Source organism: Capsicum annuum, chromosome 3 (assembly GCF_002878395.1).
Source record: "Capsicum annuum cultivar UCD-10X-F1 chromosome 3, UCD10Xv1.1, whole genome shotgun sequence".
NCBI lineage: Eukaryota > Viridiplantae > Streptophyta > Magnoliopsida > Solanales > Solanaceae > Capsicum > Capsicum annuum.
In genome coordinates this window covers 64,769,670-64,782,435 of record NC_061113.1, presented here as the reverse complement: position 1 = coordinate 64,782,435, position 12,766 = coordinate 64,769,670, and positions in this window count along the sequence as shown.

Genomic DNA, 12,766 nt, shown 5'->3' with positions numbered 1-12,766 from the left:
ATCTCAGATGGTTATGTTTAGGGCTTCTTTCCACAGTATAGTGGATCATGCTAAGATGGCATAGGAATTCTTTATGCATCTCAGGGAGGTGCTAGGAAGGCGCTATGTTTTGGTGAGTTTAGGAGTCAGACACTTGAGGCAGAGATTTTAGAGGTTCTCATGGATACTATGGTAGGTCAGTGCAGGTGGCTTTACAGAGTTCAGGTGGTGGATCTTCTAGTTCAGCGATTCAGGGTAGCCGTTCGGGCCCAATTGTACCTTTTCCTATTGAGACTGGTTGTAGAGGTTGCTTTGTGTGTGATAAGATTGGTCATGTGGTTAGGGACTATCCCCGCTAGGTGGTTCGGGCTACTTCTATTTTAGCTGTGAGAGGTAGGGGTGCTACCAGAGGTGTGAGGGGCAGAGGTAGTAGAGCTGTGGGGGTGGCCGTGGGGCCACTTAAGCAGTTAGTGGTCGTAGTCAGTGTTATTCTATACCAGCCAAACCTGAGGCAGAGGCTTCTGATGCTGTGATTACAAACATAGTCCCCATTTATTTCAGACCTGCATCTATATTATTTGATCTCGGATCGACTTTCTCCTATGTGTCTATGTATTTTTTTGAGTTTTGATTCTGTTAGTGAGCCTCTTGCTATGTCTATTGGTATATTTACCCCGTTAGGTGATTCATTAGTGGTGGATCAGGAGCACCGATCTTGTGTTATAAATTTTGCTGGACATGGGACTTTGGTAGATTTTGTTGTGTTAGATATGGTTGATTTCGATGTTATTTTGGGTATGGATTGGTTGGCTCCGTATCCTGATGCCTTAGATTGTTATGCCAAGGCCGTGACTTTAGCTTCACTAGGTGTACCAAGAATAGCTTGGAAGGGTGCACTTCATTCGGGTCCTAAGAGAACTATATCTTTTTGTTTAGGCTTGTAAATTGATTGAGAAGGGATGTTTATCGCTCTTGACTCATATTTGTAACACCAGTGTTTTTTTGCCTTCTTCCTCTGATTCTGTCCGTGTTTCTATGAGTTTATGGATGTGTTTGGTACAGACTTGCCTGGTATGCCTCTGGATCGAGATATTGATTTCAGTATTGATTTCAGACTTGATATGGTCATTATGAGTCATTGGTTATGTCTTGTGGGTTGACCAACGCCCCTGCCGCATTTATGGAGTTGATGAACTGGGTGTTTCGATCATATCTTGACTTCTTTATTATTGTATTTATAGATGATATCTTGATTTATTATAAGAGTGAGGTTGAGCATGAGGAGCATTTGTGGATTGTGCTTTAAAGATTGAGGGATGAGAAGTTGTATGTGAAGTTCTCTAAGTGTGAGTTTTTGTTAGAGTCTATTTCTTTCTTAGGTCATGTGGTGACTAAGGAAGGTATTATGGTTGATCCAACCGAGATTGTCGCGGTTCATGATTGGGATAGACCTACTTCACCCACCGAGATTCGAAGTTCTATTAGCTTGGTTGGTTATTATTAGTGTTTTGTTGACTGTTTTTCATCCATTGCAGCTCCATTGATTAAGTTAACCCAGAAGAAGATTTCTTTTTGGTGGTCCGATGCTGGTGAGGCGAGCTTTCAAAAGCTCAAAAATTTGTTAACTTCAGCTCTTATCTTGACTTTGCCTAAGGAGGGTGTGGGTTTACCGTCTTTTGTGATGCTTCAGGTATTGGATTAGGTGTCGTGTTGATGCAGGAGGGCAAGATGATTGCATATGCATCCCATTAATTGAAGCTTCATGAGAGGAATTATCCTATGCATGATTTGGAGTTGTGTGCAATTGTGTTTGCCTTGAAGTTCTGGAGGAACTACTTGTATTGAGTTCGTTGTGAGATCTTCTCAGATCATCATAGTTTTCAGTACTTCTTCACCCAGTGAGATCTTAATATAAGGCATCGTCATTGGCTTTAGTTGCTTAAGGATTATAATTTAACTATTCTCTACCATCCGGGCAAGGCTAATGTAGTTACGGATGCCTTGAGCTAAAAATCGACTAGCATGAGTAGCTTGGCACATCTTTTGACCCAGGAAAAGCCTTTGGCGTTAGAGGTTCCGATGTTGGATTGAGGTTGATTTAAGATAAGATGTTGAGCGGGGAGGCTAAGGAAACCTCATTTGATTCAGATGGAGATTTAAGAATCGGGGGCTTAGTTTGTCTGCCGAGAGTGGGTGATTGCATTAGGTTGACCTTAGAGGAGGCCCATTGTTCCAGATATTCTATCCCTTCAGGTGTGGCTAAGATGTATCATGATTTGAGGCAACACTACTAGTGGGGTGGTATGAGGCGAGATATGGCATATTTTGTGGCTTGTTGCCTATGTTGTCAGTAGGTGGAGGCCGATCATATAAGTCCTGGTGGATTGCTTCAGAGGTTACTCATTCCCAAGTAGAAGTAGGAATGGATCACCCTGGACTTTGTGGCTGGTTTGCCTCGTACATCTCATGATTCTGACAGTGTTTGGGTCATCATGGATCGATTGACCAAGTTAGTTTATTTTATTCTGGTTCAAGTCTCATTCAGTGCTGAGAGGTTGACTCGTATCTGCATTCGTAAGATTGTGCGTCTTCATGGTGTGCAAGTGTCCATTATATCATATCGAGGTTTTATGTTCATACCTCACTTTTGGAAGACTTTTCAGGATGATTTGGGTACTCGAGTTGAATCTTAGCACGGCGTTTCACCCTCAGACTAATGGTCAGTCAGATTATTCTATTCAGGTTTTAGAGGATACACTCCGCACTTTTGTGGTGGATTTTGGTGGCTAGCGGGAGCAACATTTGGCTTTAGTAGAGTTTGCATATAATAATAGCTACCATTCCAGTATTGACATGGCTCCTTTCGAGGCATTGTATGGTAGACATTGTCATTCCTCGGTAGGTTGGTTTGATGTTTCAGAGGTGAGACCTCAGGGTACGAACTTGCTTCATAAGTCTTTGGATAGAGTCTGGGTCATTCAGGATAGACTTAGAACGGCTCAGAGTAGGCAGAAGTGCTATGCTGATCGTAGACTTCGTGCCTTGAGATTTGATGTTGGTGATCGTGTTTTCCTTAGAGTTTTACCTATGAAGGGTGTGATGTGGTTTGGGAAAAGGAGCAAGCTTATCCCCAAGAATATTGGTCCATTTGTGATTCTTCGGACAGTTAGTGATGTGGATTATGAGTTGGATTTTCCCCTGATCTATCAGTTGTTCATCCAGATATTCATGTTTCTATGCTTGGCCGCTATATTCATGATAAGTCTCATGTCATTCGTTCGGAGTCAGTTCAATTAGATGAGCGGTTATCGTTTGTTAAGGATCCTGTCTCTATTTTGGCAAAGGATGTTAGGCGGTTGCGCTCTAGATTGAACCATGTGGTTAAGGTCCAATAGCGACGTCGACCTGTAGATGAGGCTACTTGGGAGGTCGAGTCTGATATGCGTAGTTTTTATCCTCAACTTTTCATAGACAGGTATTTTTTTGCCTTAGTTCGAGGACAAACTAGATTTTAAGTGGTGGATAATGTAACGGCTTAAAAATTTGTTGAAATTTGTGATTTTGTATGATTAGACTATTTTACCCTTCCCTGTAATTGCATTATGGTATTTCTAGGGTGTGGGAGTGATTGACATGATTTTTGATGCATTTTGATATAATTTATGCTATATTTTGGGTTTTTATGGCTTCAAGAGCCATATTTTGGACTTACGTGAATATCTTTTGATCCCTGTGATGGATAGCCGAACGGATTGCGCCAGCAGCTCTGGAATATCAATTTTAATCTGGGTAGACCTTTGGTTCGGGTCCCGGTGCACCCGAGCTCAGTTCGACCTATTGGTCAGAAAAATAAAAAATTAAATATGGGTGTGGGACCCACATTTGGTTGAAACGAGCTCGGATGGAAAATTTGACTTCGCCAACAGATCTAAAATATCGATTTTAGGATGTTAGCTTGTTTGGTGTGATTTTATAACTTTTAAATCTCATTTCGACCCTCGATTTGAAAAAATATGATTTTGGGGTCAACTTTATGAAAATAATATTTTTTTTTGAAAATTTGATATTGCCATCGCGTCCAGAACATTGAATTTAGTATGGTTGCATAGTTCGTTTGCATGTATCGGAGTCCAAACGAATTTTGAACACCCCATCGAAGTCCGAATTAGACAAAAAAAATAGGTGTTTTGCAAAATATGTGCAGAAAAATCTACACTATTTATACCAGTTTTTGAGCCTATTTTAATCATTTTTCATCTTGTCCCTTGAGAGTTAAACCCTAAAATAGCGTAGGAGCTTAAAAGTGAAGCTTGTGGGAGCTTGGGATGCTAGATTAACATATATTTATTGCTTTTATTATGTATTTAAGGTAAAATTCACATTTTCTTAGTTATTTCTTGATAAATTTTCAAAACCTCAAAAATCTTAGGGCTTGATTTCAAACCACAATTTCACTCTTTTTCACTTGAATAATGTTTTTATCTTATAATTACTACTTTTCATCTATTTAACCTTCAAAACAACCTCGATTCTTGATTTTAACTCGGATTTCAAAGATTTTACCCAGTAAAGCTCAAAAATTATTTTTCTTCAATTTGAACCTCGTTTTTGACTCAATTTGACTTGGATTTTCAACTTTAGATTCCTAAAAATATGGAAAACATGTTTTTGAAGTAAAGTTTAAATTTTTTCCTTCTTTCTTGAAAATCAGTTTCGGGGGTTTGCTTTGACCCCGAACCAAAAGTAGTCAATATGGGTGTCTTTGATTTTTTCTTGATGTGTAAATTTCATGTTTGATATTTTTAGTGGAGTTTGGTATTGTTCATGAAAAGTAAGATCGTGGGTTCAAAGTGTAACAGACCAATTTCGGTATTCGAGGTAGGTTATGGCTTAACTCTTTCAGACTGGGTAGTAAATGATGGTACAAAATGCATGTTAAGGGTGAGAACTAATTATGAAAAATGGATATCTATCTTTTGTGCCCTTGTGGGGGATTATATGTGATGTAATTATTGAAATTGAGATATGATGTGATATGTGTGACTGTGTGGGGGTCCTATGTGGTGTTGATATCCTTGAATACATGTGAATAATTGTATTGTTTTGTTGAAATGCATAATGTGGTTTCATTGGTATATTATGATATATCCATACTTACTGGTATATGAGACATGTGGAAATTCATGGATGAAACGGAAGTAATGAGTGGATATTGGCTCACGTGGTTGTGGAATTGTAACATTGTGGTTGTTGCGGAAATACATCATATAGATTGGGTGTGAAAATACATCACATGGATTGATTGTGGAAATACTCATTTTGAATGGTTGTGAACATTGCATCGTCATTCTCATGTCATCATACGCATTATTTCACTTGTTCGTTATACTGCTTTATATATACTTGTTATATATGTGAACTTGATTTATGTCTTATGTTATGTATGTTCTTTGAAAATACAGGAAGCACTGGAATACTGGATATTGGTATCAAATATTAGATTTTATAGACCATCTCCAAAGGATCATGCCGGAGAAGAGTTTCGAATATTGGTGATCTTGAGGCTGTGTGCCAAACTTGAGGCTATGTGCTAAACTTAAGGTTGTGTGTCAAACTTGAGGCTATGTGCCAAACTTAAGGCTGTGTGCCAAACTTGAGCCTATGAACCGATACCATGCATTATCATCATCATCATCATCATATACATTGCACCCTCTTTATTATGTTTATGTTGTGTTTGAATTGTTATGTTGACTTATATCTACCTATTCGTTCTATATCTTGGTTTGTTATTGTCTAATTGTTATATCTTCCTTTAATTGTACTTGATGATCTTGATTATACATGTACCTATTTTGTTCTACCTGTATGTGATATTGTGTATATTTTTATCCCTATCTTGTGCGTTGTTGTATTATATATGGATATTATAGAACTGTTAGTGTAAACGGTGTGGGCTACCGTATTGGGATATTTTCTAATTGCAGGTGATGTGCCCTTAGTGTATATCTTGTATGCTTTATTTACTATTTTGCTTGGTCGACCTATAATACCTATTAAGTACAAGTGGACCGTTCTCATACCTACTATGCCCTTTTGGTGTTGACACGGGTAATTGTTAGAGCTTTCAAGGTAGCGATTGGACATTCATCCGTTCGAAGTGCACCTCTATCTTTCTATAGTAGTTATATATTTCTTACTATTCAGAGACAGTTATCATTCCTTTGTGGTTATTTTTCTGATGTATTTGACTCTTGGATTGCATTAGTAGTTCTTAAACTATTGACACCTAGTTTTGGGCATGATTGGTATTTTGGATAAGTTCTTTCCGCATTGTTATGATTACTTATATGGTTAGGCTTCATTCTAGAAGCCTTATCTTGGGATATTTTTATCTCTTCCTTTTTTGTATCAGTTTGAGTGATAGGCTTACTTGTCAAGGTGCGCGGAGACAAGTACCATCATGACTCTTATTTTTAGACCGTAACAATTTATTCAAGCATTTACAATCCTCTGTACGGTGCTGGTTCTTTAAGATCTACAAATGTGCTATAAAGGAACTGGTACAATCTTTTTCTTCTTCATTCTATACTGCCAAAGTTGAAAATGTGAATCCATTCAATTATTATTGAAAATAAGGTTGCATCTGCATTAACTGAGGAAAAAAAGGAAAGTGTTAAAGGTTATTAAAGGTTAGATAATAATATTATGTTATGTAGTAATCGATAACAATGTTTGGCAAATAGAGCTTTAAGTTACTCCACTTCCACAGCTACCTTGTCGAAAGTTTTATGGTCAACCAACATATAACAACCTTCACAGGTCATTCACTACTTGGGAGGAGAAGAAAATCACATTAGATAGGCTGACAAGTAATAGTAAAGTGGTATGCTGAGAAAAGTTAAAAGAAAATGAAGAATAGTATGATATATAACAGACTGTAGATGAAAAGGGAGAAGTATCAACAAACTAAATTGAGTTAAGATAGTAAACGTAATGGGATGAATAAAGAATTCTATCTCACATGATCAACATAATCTTTAGCAGCATAATAGTTCTCCTTAACTTGAGCTCCCAAATTTATTCACTTCAGCAAATAAGTTCAATGCTTAACTATCGATTTTTCTCACCTGCCAAATTAATTGCAGCAATAGTATCTTAGCAGGAACACCATAGATTGGACCATAAAACATGCCATTTGAATTTTTAAAAAATAATAGAATTAGAAAAATTCATTAACAATCAGATGCTTTGGAAGTAATCAATTTACCTATGCCACAACCAAATAAGCATTGTACTAAGTCATTTGAAATCGAACAAAATTGAAAATCAAAGTAAGGAAATTGGGTACTTCCCAATCAGAGATAAGAGGAGAGAACAAACCATTTAGGAAGAATCATATCATAGAAAACATTCCATCTTTGTTGTCCTAACCTTCACTTCAATCTGTTCTGGTTCGCCCTGTTGATCATGTGTTATTATAGAAATTAAATGTATGTAACTCTTTAAATATACCCTGAAAATGGTAAAATTAAATTTATACTCACTTGGAATAATCAGTTGGTCGTTCCCTATCAGCAGTGGCAAATTGCTCATGTTGCCTTGCAGTCTTCAGCTATCCTGCGACAAAGTCCATGGCTATCACATCCCACTTCTACTGAGGTATCTGAACTGACTGTAAATATCCTAATAATCTTTGGTTCTCAGCCTTAACTAGCTGGCACACTAAGAATTTATCCACATACTCAGTGATTAGTATTAGTTTATTCTTTTATAATAAATTTTGTTTCTCCTTTTTTCTGTTTATTGTGTTTTAAAGTTCAACAGATGGTTAATCGATCCACTTTCATTTTTAATTTAAAGGTCTGAACCATGCCACAAATTAGCCTATCTTATTCAATGTAAGTCTTTGTCACTTGCTCCCATAACCCATGACCCATATTACAAATGCACACATTGCAAAATAAGGTGAAAGATATCCGCTAATCATTACACTGGTTGAACATGAAGTCAGGATAAAATCATCATAGAGTACCATCTCAATCATTAGTAAACCTTACCTCCCCAAAAATATATATACCATTATACATGTGAGATCATATGCATGTATTAAGGCACCGCTCAGTCTTAAAGATGGAGTATGATGAAATAAATCTGCAATTGTAGAAATTTTAAACATATTCTTGTTATATATATAATAAAAATGAATATTCCAATAATCAAATTAAAGTGACCATGTCTCCAAACATGAATAGAGACATGTTTCTACCATTTTTTCTGCGAAATTCCTGAACAAGTAACTCTCGATCTCGTAATTCCTGATTTGTGGAAAAGCATTGTAAGGTGCAAAAACAAAAAGGCTTAGGCTAAGCATTTTACTATTGTTATCCTAAGAAGATTGCAAATTCTCTTTTTTAATATTTAATTTAGTAGATCTAGAACATGAGAACACAAAATCTTTCAGATTAAAAATAAAGTTAACAAAATTTTGTAATTCAGACGTGAATACATTACTTAAGAAGAACCTTGAAGGAAATTTCAAACTGCTTAAAGCTTCAGTCTATATGATTAAGACTCCTTACATTTATAATTAATTAAAAATTCATACAGTTAGGGTCACAGACTTAAGTGATGCAATAATTTTCTTCCAAATATGAATTTCACAATGGAACATTAAGAAAATTAGAGGTGGAAAAGAGTAGTAATGGACTTACCACGATTATTAGAGTGATGCCATAACTTTCACAAATAATCGAAAGCCTTAGTTAACACATGCAAGTATAGATAATAATATAATGAAAACCAGACCCTAAAATTATGATACAACACCAAGACACTAACTCTACTTGAGAGGCATGCTGGACTATGGTTTACCCTACACTGATCCAGGACATCAAATGCTAACAGGATTTTCAGATGCAGATTGAGGTAGTTCAATACATGATTGCAGATCAACTGTGAGCTACTATATGTTTTGGGAGGAAATCTGGTAGCGTGAGCTCTAAGAAATAACATGCAGTATCTGAATCCACAACGGAGGCTGAATATCACTGCTTGTCAGATTTTATTCAAGAAGTTCTCTGGATCAAAGCCTTAATCTCAAAACTCGCTATTCTAGAAATTCATTTTAGATTCTATATGTGGCAGCAATTAAAAATAAACTATTATTAGTAACATAAAATAATCTCTTCATCTTCCTATAATTCGCACTGAATAATGAAAGCCAACAATATAAATACTTGATGCTCTACTCGATAGGTGAAAAAACATGCGACAAATATAAATCTTTTTAGCTGTGTTTTATATGACCAGTCATCCTTTTCTTCTGTTTTATGCCCAATCTTCTGTGGATGATACAAATTGAATTTCTCTGCACAAGTTACAAAACTCTCCTTTAGATATTTCATATACATATATAACGTATATTGTCTATCTAACTTCCTATACTGAATTTACCCGATTATCACATTCTCTCCATAGATAGAAACTATGTTTTATCATCTTCTTTGTTCTTCTAATATTCATTTATCAAAATGGTACCTTTGACCCTTACAACAAAGTTTTGTAAACTAACTTGCCTCCAATTTGACTACTATAAGTTGAAGATGAATTTTCTCTATCTCTTTAGTTGTTTCTCACTTTAGTTTTGGGGGCTATAAGGCCTTAACAAATAACTAGTAAGATTTGGACAGACCATGTGTCCTTCTCTTGCACCTTTTTGTGCAAAATGCACGCTAAGTGAAGTTTTTCCATCGACATTTAGAACCGAAATAGCGCAATAACTAAAACGGCAAATCATGCAAAATTAAAAATGCAGTCAAAAAGAAAACTAAACTCCTAAATTATAGCCAAATTTTGAAACTGAGAAATAGTGACCAGTAAAATCCACTGAAAACATCTAAAAAGAACCACAAAGACTCTACCAAAAATATTTAAAAAAATAAAGACGGAAAAACGAAGAAAAAGAGACATTATCAAATTCCTTTTAGCACATCTTGATTTAAAAAAGGAAAAAAATGCCCTTCAAGTTTCAACAGAGGGTTCCAGATGTTGAAGCAAAAGTAAATTAAAAAAGTGGCACATTTTTTCCTTTATCCACCTACATGCATAGAAATGCATGTACCCTTCAGAGAGAAGTTGAATGTATATGTGACAAATATGGTACTCTCAGAAATTTAAAGTGTAAAGAATAAAATGGCTTGTGGATATAAAAATATAAAGCGATAAAGCATTATGTATTGACATAAATACCCTTCGTAGTACAAGAGGTTTCACTTATTCATTAGTAGAATATACCCTTATATTTATCTTTATTTGCATAAATGCCTTTTGTAGTACTTGAAACCTTCACTTATATATAGTAGAAAGACGACTTTTCAAAATAAATTAATATATAAACATTATCTTCATAATTAAGAACCCCTACTTGTCTTTTCAGATACTCAACATTTTTTTGCAATGAATTAACGATCATTTCATTTATTGTCAAGCTTAAAGTTTGCAGGTGCGATCATGAATAGAACCAAATTGAAACATTCAGTTGTGAATAGAAAACTAGACAAGTCAAGATGTCGATACAAATAAAGGATCACTGGGACTTGATTCCCAAGCTCAAGATATTCCTTATTATAAGCCTGCTTAGCTCAGAAATAAACTAGTTAATTATCTTTGACTGGCCGAATTATTGTATTACAATCGTTAAAAGCACAAAATTGTGCAACGCTGAAGGAGGGACTAGTCATTTTCATCCCAATGGATACCTTACCCATCCCTAAACCTATATTACTGTTGTTACTCGGGTTAAGTAAAATCTATATTTTTCAACAATAACTTTAAACACATGTTCAAACTAATATATGAACAATCAAATGAAGTTGTAACTTTGTATTTACAACTTTAAACTTGTAACAATAAGTTTCACCTAAATTATAAACATTAACAAAGTGAAGTTCAAACTATTTTCTTGAAAATAGAAGAATCAAAAATTTTGAAAGAGATGAAGATTGAAAGATTCAAGTCCATCGAATTCATGGTGTGTTTTTAAGAAAATTATTTCCCCTCAAGTACCTGAGGTTATGAAATATATCCTCCCAGGATAAAGTGAATCACTTCAACAGAATAACGGTACCTCAAATTATGTCAAACTATGAACACACTCAATGGTAGCAAATCACACAAGAGTTTTTCAAAAAAGAGGAGTGTTTTAACTTCAAAACTTTATGTCGTACCTGAGAAAAAAGTTAGCTATTTATAGCCTTGAAGGTGTTGATTCACGAAGATAAGCAATGGTTTAGAAAGGTGCACACCTTCATAAAGGTGCAACTCTTCGAAAAAGGTTCATCTCTTTGAAAAAGTCACAATCCATTGAAAAGGTCATAGCCATCCAAATCGAAAAGATGTCTATTCAAATTGCATCCTTTCTCTTGGTGTCTTTTAAAAAAAAACATCTATTCATTTTTCATTCTACCTCTTAAAAACCTAACAATCCCCCACATGAATGGGGAATATCTATTTTATAAAAACTTTACAGACAAGTGTGTAATCTACAAGAAAAGACTAATTACATCTGGATAAGTAGGTTTTTCATTAATTTTTAAGTGAATTTGTATCGGTTTAGTCCAACCATTAAAATTTTTGTAGTGGACTTGTATCAGTTTAGTCTATCTATAAGAGGATATCATATGAAAAACATAATCGGTTCTTTTATTTCTGTGTGCCACTAGCCATCTGCTGGGAATTTTGAGTTTAATACTGATATTTTAGCAACAAATCCTATAAATATAAGGGTAGTGTTTGGTGTATTGATTTTTTTTTTTGTAAAAAGAGTGTGTGCGAGTTGTTTATTTTAAGGATAAGATGGACCAACTAGTTGTATCTTTTTCCATTATAAGTAGTAAATAGAGGTGCATGATTTCGCAAATTACTTCTGTATAAATTTAGAAATTATAGATAAGAACCCTAACATTTTGCGATTCATTGGTAAATCAATTTTGGTTCTCTATTAAATAATTATATGAAACTATTAGCATGGTTAAAACAAATTATTTGAAGTCTAAATGCAGCATGGTACTCTTTCTGACCACTATGTTAATATAGAGGTGGTTTCAAAATAATATTTTATCTCTATAGGATACTCATATTGAGAAATAATTTTAGTCGCTTATTATAAATTATAAAAATAAGAATTTTACCCCCTTTCTCTAATGTTGAATTGTCGACCTATTCTACCGAATACACTTTGAATTTAATAAATACATTACTTGTGAATTATATGTGTGTGTATGTCCTATAGATTTACCCATTATTGATTAGAAGTTGGAAATTGATATTCGAAAGAAATAATTTCTTAATACAGTATTGATTTTGGAATCTGTATATTGGGTGGTAATTGTGTTGACATTGCCCAATAAATTGTTTATCAATGACCGAAGAATATGAACTTTCTACTAATGATCGTCATGAATTAAATTATAATCAAATCCTTTGGGTCGCTTACCAATGTCATTAATTGATGATTACACAATTCAAATAATTTTGAATTTGCCTCAAATAAACAATGAATAAACCCTTAATTTAATTCGAAAAAATTATGAATTATGAAGGCTTATTTCGAATCTAAAATAATGAGATTTTTGCTTGGTCTATTCAAAATAGTGGTTGTTTAATGAGACTCCTAGATTAATTTAAATTTCACTTGGTCAAAATAGGTATATGTGATATATTTGAACCATCAAACTTTACTGTACGCTTAGGCAACACAAGTCACACGACCAGCCTATACCATTTA